The 10,099-nt window shown below is 37.6% G+C and overlaps 1 pseudogene; it reads left to right on the plus strand.

The window, feature by feature from the left end:
* On the plus strand, window positions 4,865–5,208 carry Vom2r-ps129 (vomeronasal 2 receptor, pseudogene 129; annotated as a pseudogene).

Here is a 10,099-nt window from a genome sequence, read left to right on the forward strand (position 1 = left end):
TCTGCCAAGGAATTTTATAAAGTCATTGTTTTTGATAGCTGAGTAATATTCCATTGTGTAGATGTACCCCATTTTCTGTATCCATTCCTCTGTTGAAGGGCATCTAGGTTCTTTCCAGCTTCTGGCTATTCTAAATAAGGCTGCTATGAACATAGTGGAGCAGATGTCTTTGTTATATGTTCAGGCATCTTTTTGGTATATGCCCAAGAGAGGTATAGCTGGGTCCTCGGGTAGTTCAATGTCCAATTTTCTGAGGAACTTCCAGACTGATTTCCAGAATGGTTGTACAAGTCTGCAATCCCACTAAAAATGGAGGAGTATTCCTCTTTCTGCACATCATCACCAGCATTTGCTCTCACCTGAGTTTTTGATCTTAGTCATTCTCACTGGTGTGAGGTGAAATCTCAGGGTTGTTTTGATTTGCATTTCCCCTATGATTAAGATGTTGAACATTTCTTTAGGTGTTTGTCAGCCATTCGGCATTCCTCATCTGTGGATTCCTTGTTTAGCTCTGAACCCCATTTTAATAGGGTTATTTTTCTCCCTGCAGTCTAACTTCTTGACTTCTTTGTATATTTTGGATATAAGCCTTCCATCAGTTCTAGGATTGGTAAAGATCTTTTCCCAGTCTGTTGGTTGCTCTTTTATCCTAACAACGGTGGCCTTTGCTTACAGAAGCTTTCCATTTTATGACATTGCATTTGTCGATTCTTGATCTTACAGCATAAGCCGTTGGTGTTTTGTTCAGGAAATTTTCTCCAGTGCCCATGTGTTCGAGATGCTTCTTCACTTTTTGTCACTAGTTTGAGTGTATCTGGTTTGATGTGGAGGTCCATGATCCACTTGGACTTAAGCTTTGTACAGAGTGATAAGCATGGATCAATCTGCATTCTTCTACAAGCTTACCTCCAGTTGAACCAGCACAATTTGCTGAAAATGTTATCTTTTTTCCATTGGATGGTTTTGGCTCCTTTGTTAAAAATCAAGTGACCATAGGTGTGTGGGTTCATTTCTGGATCTTCAATTCTATTCCACTGGTCTATCTGTCTGTCTCTGTACCAATACCATGCGTTTTTTATCACTATTGCTCTGTAATACTGCTTGAGTTCAGGGATAGTGATTCCCCGGAAGTCCTTTTATTGTTGAGGATAGTTTTAGCTATCCTGGGTTTTTTGTTATTCCAGATGAACTTGCAAATTGTTCTGTCTAACTCTCTGAAGAATTGGATTGGTATTTTGATGGGGATTGCATTGAATCTGTAGATCGCTTTTGGTAAAATGGCCATTTTTACTATATTAATCCTGCCAATCCTTGAGCATGGCAGATTTTTCCGTCTTCTGAGGTCTTCTTCAATTTCTTTCTTCAGGGGCTTAAAATTCTTTTCATACAGATCTTTCACTTGCTTTGTTTTTTTTTTAAATGACTATATACCATCTATGTCTTTCGGGTCTGTAATATCACTTAAGATGATATTCTCAATTCCATCTATTTGCCTGCAAAATTCATTGTGTCTTTTTTATCTTTATTAGCTTGGGTGTTTCTTATGTACATTTCGATTATTATTCCCTTTCCCGGTTTCGAGACCAACATCCCCCTAGACTTTCCCCCTTCACTTCTATATGGGTGTTCCTCTCGCCACCCTCCCCCATTACCGCCCTCCCCACAACAATCATGTTCATTGGAGATTCGGTCTTGTCAGGACAAAGGGCTTACCCTTACACTGGTGCTTTTAATAGGCTATTCATTGCTACCTATGAGGTTGGAGCCCAGGGTCAGTCCATGTATAGTCTTTGGGTATTGGCTTAGTCCCTGGAAGCTCTGGTTCGTTGGCATTGTTGCTCATATGGGATCTCGAGCCCCTTCAAGCTCTTCCAGTCCTTTCTCTGATTCCTTCATCGGGGGTACCGTTCAAAGTTCAGTGGTTTACTGCTGGCATTCGCCTGTGTATTTGCTGTATTCTGGGTGTTTCTCTCAGGAGAGATCTACATCCAGTTCCAGTCGGCCTACACTTCATTGCTTCATCCATCTTATCTAGTTTGGTGGCTGTATATGTATGGGCTACATGTGGGGCTGGCTCTGACTGGGTGTTCCTCCTGCCTCTGTTCTAAACATTTCCTCCCTATCCCTTCCCAAGCGTATTCCTATTCCTCTTTTAAAGAAAGAGTGAAGCATTCGCATTTTGGTCATCCTTCTTGACATTCATGTGTTCTGTGCATCTAGAGTAATTCAAGCATTTGGGCTAATAGCCACTTATCAATGAGTGCATACCATGTGGGTTTTTCTGTGATTGGGTTACCTCACTCAGGATGATATTTCTCAGTTCCATCCATTTGCCTATGAATTTCATGAAGTCATTGTTTTTGATAGGTGGCTTACTCATACATTTAAGGTTACCCAGGTATCAAACCTTACCTCAAACAAGAACCAAGCTACCTTTCACTGTCCCACACTTCTGAATCCAGGAAATTTTACCAGGAATGAACAGAAGACTGCTGATTTGATTGTGCCTGGGGCACAGAGAATGAGGCTTCAAATGAGACAAATGATTGTGTGCCAAAGAAATTCATGAAATTGGATACCCTCTCTCTTCCTAACTAGAACTTTCAATGGGCCTCAAAAGAATCTGAAGACATAAAATATGTGAGGTTAATGTAACAATTTTACTGTTATATGTAAGCAAAATCATTGTAAATAATTTCATTTACAATAAATAAATATTTACAGTAACTTCATTTGCAATTTACAATATTTATAGTAAAATTATTTACTGATATATGTATAATATCTACCAACAATATTATGAGCCCTAGAACCAACGCACACTGTTTTACAAAAACCACATATATTTCGGACATTATGATGGTTACACGTTTTATAATTTTTAGAGAGTTTTAAAAAGAAAACCATTTTGTGACTACTATTTTAAGAGAAAATTTTGCACATAGTATTGTCTATGCATATTTTTAATAATCCTTGACACTTTATACAAATTGGTTTGGCAACATGATCAGTGCATAATTTTGTCTTCCTAGTACCCAGCCTGGTCACTGAAATGCTCAAACAACTTTTCTTATTTAATGAAATATGCATCAAATTAAAGAAATTGTCTTATAGAACAAAACACTTACAGTGGAAGAATTAGGACAAGGGTGCAGATCCCATGAATCTACACAGAGATGAGGGAATTTTCATTAGCTACCACATCCTAACTATAGTTAGTGGGAGGATTCAGAGCAAACCTCAGCCCTATCATGGAATAAGTAGCTGTGAACTAACAGAATCCTTACCACAAAAAGAGGAGAATGAAGAGAAACACCTCATGATTGTCTTTATACCTGAAAATACATGAAAAATGTAAACATGTTCACATGGTCATGCAAAAATCACTCACAGAGTCATAAATAAATATTTACACAAACCACACATACATAAGAATAAAACAGATTTAGTTATATTTTTAGTTGAAAGGTATTATTTCCCTTCACCACTTTCCATGTCTCCATCTTAGGTCCCACAATTACAGTCACTGGAACAATTCTACAGGTCCCTCCATTCTGAAGTCAATAGAAAAAGTACTGTAGTGGTTGGGTACAGACACATTACATGCATGTCCAACTTTACATAAAATGCTTAATAAAAATTCATAATTCTGTGGTGTAACATATGCTTAACTGATGAGTGTATTTTCTTTTTGTTTCTAATATAAAATTGAGTAGTGGCAATAACAAATATTAACATGCTTTACAAGTTAATTTTTGAAGTGATGGAGTTTATCATAAAGGTATTTTAGTACATTGTGTATATGTGAAGATACAGAATAAGGGCCCAAGACAGCAAACGACACAATCACAGTATGAACTGGGTAAGTGATAAATATAAAAACCTACATAGTCTACAAATGTGTGTGTGTGTGTGTGTGTGTGTGTGTGTGTGTGTGTGTGTGTGTAGCAAGTTCAAGTCTGAGCACTTAATCAAAACTGTTTTATATTTCTACTTAAATGCACTGAGAAATATTGTGTTTTTCATTCACATTTTAGAGCCTAATGAATATGAAGGTTTCTAAGTAAGAATAAGTAACATCTCTGCTCCCTCCTGCATAAAAGGTCCATCACCAGGGAAGCTTGCTACAGAACAGTCTAATGTTTATGGGAACTTGGATCCAGGAGGGAGTTAGGAAAGTGGATCTACAAACATGGGAAACAAAATCTGGAGAGCAGCACTGAGGCACAGAGATACAGTATTGCACAGCAACATCCATGTTTGTGCCCCCTTTGCAGCAATGGGGAATCCACACAAGTTCTATACTAACCAACTGTCACACTGGCACTATAAGAAGGAGTCAGATTGCCAGTACCTAAGGCAAATTTCATAAAGATGGGGAAAGCAGCAACCATTCTATTCCAGACCTATTCTGAGGTTAAACTAGTTTGTCAGGATCCTCTTATTTCTGTCATGTAGTATGTGCAGTATTGCAGTGGACACGGGCACTCATTATTATTAGGACAGTGTGGAAGCCTCCCTGACAGTCCTCTGGGCTCCACCTAGGGGCTACAGAACCTACAACAGCTTTCTATAGCAACAAAATTTTATTTGTGTAGTGGCAAAGTATTTACCAAGACATCCTCTAATTAAGACATATACCAAATCTTTATGTAATAGTAATTTTTCCAAGGACTTGTTGCAACTGTTCACCAACAGATATGCCAGATGATCAGTATATCAAAACAGAACATAAACATAGTCTGTGTGTGTGTGTGTGTGTGTGTGTGTGTGTGTGTATATATATATATATATATATATATATATATATATATATATATCTTTTCTTACTTATGAAGACCTGTTTGGGAATATTCTTGATTAAATGTCCCTGCACTTCTCTACTATCACAGCACAGGTTCTTGGAGCTTATAGGAAATGCAAGGATACTTTCATTGTACAGGATAATAACCACATTCTTAGCTACATCCTGCTTATCTCTTCACATTCCGCTTCTTCTTCACCTAGCTCTGTATCATGTATCCCAGCATGACCATATGCATCCTGCAACAAAGCACATTTGGTGTCATGCTCACAATTACCATTTTTAATGTAATGATCAAGCTAAGTGCAGTGTGTGTTTCTGGCTTTCAACTGTACTGCTCAAGAACAAACATGAGAGGACTGTGGATAAATGGGGGACCTAATTTTGTTATTCCTATTGTATCCTGGTCATACTTGTTCTCTTTGGACTCTTTATGATAACATCCAACTTTATTGGCACTCTGAACATGGTTAGATCACCATTTTCTTTGCTTGCAACAAAGCTCAATTATTACATTCCACATATCCATTGAATACTTGGACTTCTTGGCTGTATGGAATTTCAGTTGACTTTATTGGCCAGAAATCTTCCCTAAAGTCTCAAGAAAGCCAAGGTTCCAACAATCAGTATGTCAGTACTCTACACTGGTGGGGTGACCTTCCTCACTGTCTTCCTCAGCAACAAAGAGAAGGGCAGAACAATATTTCCAAGGTAACACCAATCACTAAGTTAGGATATAGATTGAATCTATTTATGAGTGTTTTTCCTTTTTATGATGATCATTTTCTATTAGAGATACTATTGTTATTTCCATTATAAGCTGTGATACTTGATTTTTGTCAGTTTTACACATCCAAGCCACACTGGAAATAGGAATCTCCACTGAGGAATTACCTCCATTATCTTTACTTGTATGCACTTGTATAAGGTATGATCCTAAAGAATGATTAATGTGAAACTGCAAAATTTCTGTGAACATTGTCACCCTCTGGTAAGTGGCTCTGGATGTCATAAGATAAAGGACTGTAGACACCAGAGATAACAAGGCAGCAAGGAGCACATTATGGACTGTTTATTAGCTCCTGCATCCAAGTTCTTGCCTTTGCTTCTCTAGATGAACTGTCAACTGAGGTACTTAGGTTAATAAACCCTTTTCTTGTATGTTTCTTTGGGCCACGGTGTTTGTTACAGCAATAGAAGCTATGAAATCTGGAAAGAGTTATGTTGTCTTAGCTGGGATTCAGAAAATTATAGAATTCTAAAGCACTATAAGAAAATGATTTGAAAGTGGAAACATGAGTGAGCATAATCAGTGTATAGATCACAGTGATACCATGACACATTGTTGCTGGATCTCAAAGAGGTACTAATTTCTTCTCAGAATTACAATGTACTCTGAGCATATTTGAAATGTTTGGTGTCATACTGAGAAGGACATTGTATATGAAAGGATGACAAGATTCATATTATACACACAGTATAAGGACCCTGAACTTTATGTGCAAAAACTCCATATAAATGAGAATTCGATAATAGTGAAAAGGTTGTATTATTATTAACATACAGCATTGATTACAGTAATGTCATTGAAGTCTGTGAACACATTAATCATTCTAGCTAAAGGGTGTCATTATTTATTTTATCACAGTAGAAGTTAAAAACTTTGAGTACAAATAATACACACACACACACACACACATACACACACACACACACACACACACCACTCACATACATAAATTGTTTCTGACCATCAGTTCTTCAAGTCCAGTGTAATGATTCCCTCTATGTATTTAGGGTCTTTTGTTGTATTTTGAAACTGTTATTTTGGTGTTGTTTTTTGGGGATCTTGGTTTAATTTTGTCTTTCCACTGTGTTTCCTGCCTCCAAATACTCCCTTATACCTAGCCCTGTATGCCTGAAATATAAATGTCATCATCACTGTTCTAGTGTATATATATATATATATATATATATGTATATATATATATGTTTGTAAATATACGCTGTAGATTCCATATAATATTCATTTTAACTATTTCTCCAGGACTTATCATTTGGTACTAGAAAACCAATCTGTGTTGCCTTCCCTGGGGATAACCATCTCTTCCATTTCCAGCTAAATATTTCCATATATTTATTATATAGGCTTGAAGCCATTCAATCTTTCAAAGAGCCAGTGTGACATATTTATGGGTAACATGATCCTTTAGATAAAATTTTGGGGCTCATGTTGATAAAACCTTTAGCATACTTTCTATAAGTTCCTCATAATTTCAATTTCAAGATATTTCCTTTAATTTCTTCAATATTCTCTAAGTCTTCAAGCTGGGATGTTTTATAGATAGAGCCATTGCTTGCTTTTAACTATACATGTTGGACTAAAAGAATCATTAAGAAGTTGGTCCAAGTTGTCTTCATTCTCTATTTTCCTTTTCTTCTGAATTATAAAGAGTACATTCTGACACCATACTGTTATTCAGTAGAGATACAACTTGTAGTTGGGCACCAGCCTGACCTTTGAAAATATAATGACTTAACTAAGTGTTGTTCACAGGAAAAATGCCTATGTCCAGGAAGTATGGAACAAAGAAACCACTTAAATCTCAGAGAAAAAGTACATGGAAATATTATGAGTCAGAGATGCTAGATTACTTTCAAGAAAGCAGTGTCATACAGATCCAAAAGGAATGATGGATATATGAACTCATACAGATATAGGAGCATGCACAAGATGTATATAGGGGCAAAAATACAATATCTCAGTATGTAGAGGGAGATGAGTACTCAAAATCCCACTCCTACAAAAGATATTGTTTACAATTTATAATTGTTACAAAAGTAATAATGTTTTCTACAATAGAGTGCCATTGATTGGAGCACCTTATTCCAAGGAATGACCATACCTTGTAATTTAGGTGGCAAAAATTAAAAAACTGCAAACACTTTGTGTATGTGTTTGTCTGTGTGTGTCTGTCTGTGTGTGTGTGTGTGTGTGTGTGTGTGTGTGTGTGTGTGTGTGTGTGTGTGTGTGCTGTGCAGGGCTTCTTGTATATGGCATTTTTGAGCATTGTTTTGTCATAATGTTTTTGATTGTTATGATTTTCATTTTATGATTAGTTTAAAGAGACTGAAAAACATGAAATTTGTTGCACAGTTAGTTGGTAGGATTGGGAAAAGTTTGCAAAAGAGAAATAAGAAAATATATTATTTGAAAATGTGGAATTAAAAATGAAATTAAAATGTCCTGTATAATATATATATATATATATATATTTCAAAGAATTTGTGTTCCTTGGATTGATAAGAATTGCCCCAGATCCACAGGCAATCTGAAAAGAATTTCAGTATCATGTAGGAAAATCATATTTCTAGTCATTGTATAGGGGAATTCCAAATAATGTAAAAACTGTGTTGTGACCATTCATCTTAAATGTCTCCAAGAACTTATGCCCTTTTAGTGAATGCACCCTACACTTCAGCTTCAGGACATAGAAGTACTAAGCTGTAACTGACCAGGAAGTTTCCTTCCTGGGGAGCATCATTCAGCTTAACTAAAGGGGTTATAAAATCTTCCAAGGGTTGGGGATTTAGCTCAGTGGTAGAGCGCTTGCCTAGCAAGTACAAGGCCCTGGGTTCGGTCCCCAGCTCCGAAAAAAAAAGAAAAAAATCTTCCAAGAAAGAAAAGAAAATCCATGTCCTACCCAGCTGTCCTACCCTGTACTGCTGAATCTCTACAAAGCCTAGAATGAATACACATATTCTATAGCTGTGTCAAGTATGACATTGGGATAACCAACACCTGTGTAATTGTCCTTAAGACACTCAACAGAAACAAAATGTGTTTGACTGTAAATTGAATAAGAACCTTTAACTACTGATGTCTTGGAGCCTAAAGGAAAACCAAATAATGCTACTTCTGTAAATCAGACTAATTCTTTTTTTTAATTACTTCAAATTTTTTATTGGCTATTTTATTTATTTATATTTCAAACGTTATCCCCTTTTCCAGTTTCTTCTTGGCTTACCCCCATCCCATACTTCTGCTTCTTGAGTATGCTCCTCCACATACCCACCCACTCTTGCCTCACTGCCCTATCATTCCCCAACACTTGGGCATCTAGCCTTCACAGGACAAATGGCATCCCTTCCTATTGATGCCAGATAAGGTCATGCTCTGATACATATGTCGCTAAAAGCATGGGTCCCTCCATGTGTACTCTTTGGTTAATGATTTAGTCCCTGGGAGCTCTGGGAGGTCTGGTTGGTTGATATTGTTGTTCTTCCTACTTGGTTGCAAAGCTCTTTAACTCCTTCCATCCTTCCCTTAACTCCCCCGTTGCGGTCCCCATGCCCAGTCCTATGGTTGGCTATGAGTATCAGCATCTGTATTGGTCAGGCTCTAGCAGAGTATCTCATCCCTTAACTGGAGACTGTGCCTACCCTCTGCATATGGGCTCTACAGGTTCTCTCTCCCCTTTATTAGGTATTTCAGGTAATGGGTCCTGGGAGCCTCTTGCATTCCTGCCATCTGAGACTTTCTGTTAGATTCTCCCAGTCCCATTGCTACATGCCTGTGTTCAATTTACTGACCTTCTGTACATGTCCTCTCCCTGGTACTCCTTCCCCTTTTCCCCTCCCTGTCCTCTCTTCCTCACCAGTCCCTTCAATACTCTACCTCCGGTGATTATTTTGTTTCTCCCATCTAAGTAGGACAGAAGCATCTTCACATTGGTCTTCCTTCTTCTTCAACTTCATATGGTCCATGTGTTATATTTTGAGTATTCCAATCTTTTTGTCTAATGTATACTTATCAGTGGGTACATATTATGTGTGTTCTTTTGTGACTAGGCGTCCTCATTCAAGATGATATTTTCTAGTTCCATCCAATTTCATGAAGACTTTGTGGGGTTTTTTTTGAAGTCATTGTTTTTAATAGCTTAATAGTACTCTGTGTGTAAATGTATCAGATAGTATTGCTGATGCTAAGAAGTACTTGCTGGAAAGATCCAGACATAGCTGGCTCCTGAGATGCTCTGGCAGAGCCTGACAAATACAGAGGCAAATACTTGCAGCAAACGATTGGACTGAGCATGGTGTCCCCAATGGAGAAATTAGAGAAAAGAGTGCAGAAGCTAAAAGGGTTTGGAACCCCATAAGAAGAACAACAATATCAACCAAACAGACATCTAACAGCCCGCAGGGACTAAACCACGAACTAAAGAGGACACATGGAGGGACCCATGGCTCCAGCTGCATATGTAGCAGAGGATGACCTTGTCAGCATCAGTGGGA

The sequence above is a fragment of the Rattus norvegicus genome, chromosome 14 (genome assembly GCF_036323735.1).
Source record: "Rattus norvegicus strain BN/NHsdMcwi chromosome 14, GRCr8, whole genome shotgun sequence".
In the NCBI taxonomy this organism is placed as follows: Eukaryota; Metazoa; Chordata; class Mammalia; order Rodentia; family Muridae; genus Rattus; species Rattus norvegicus.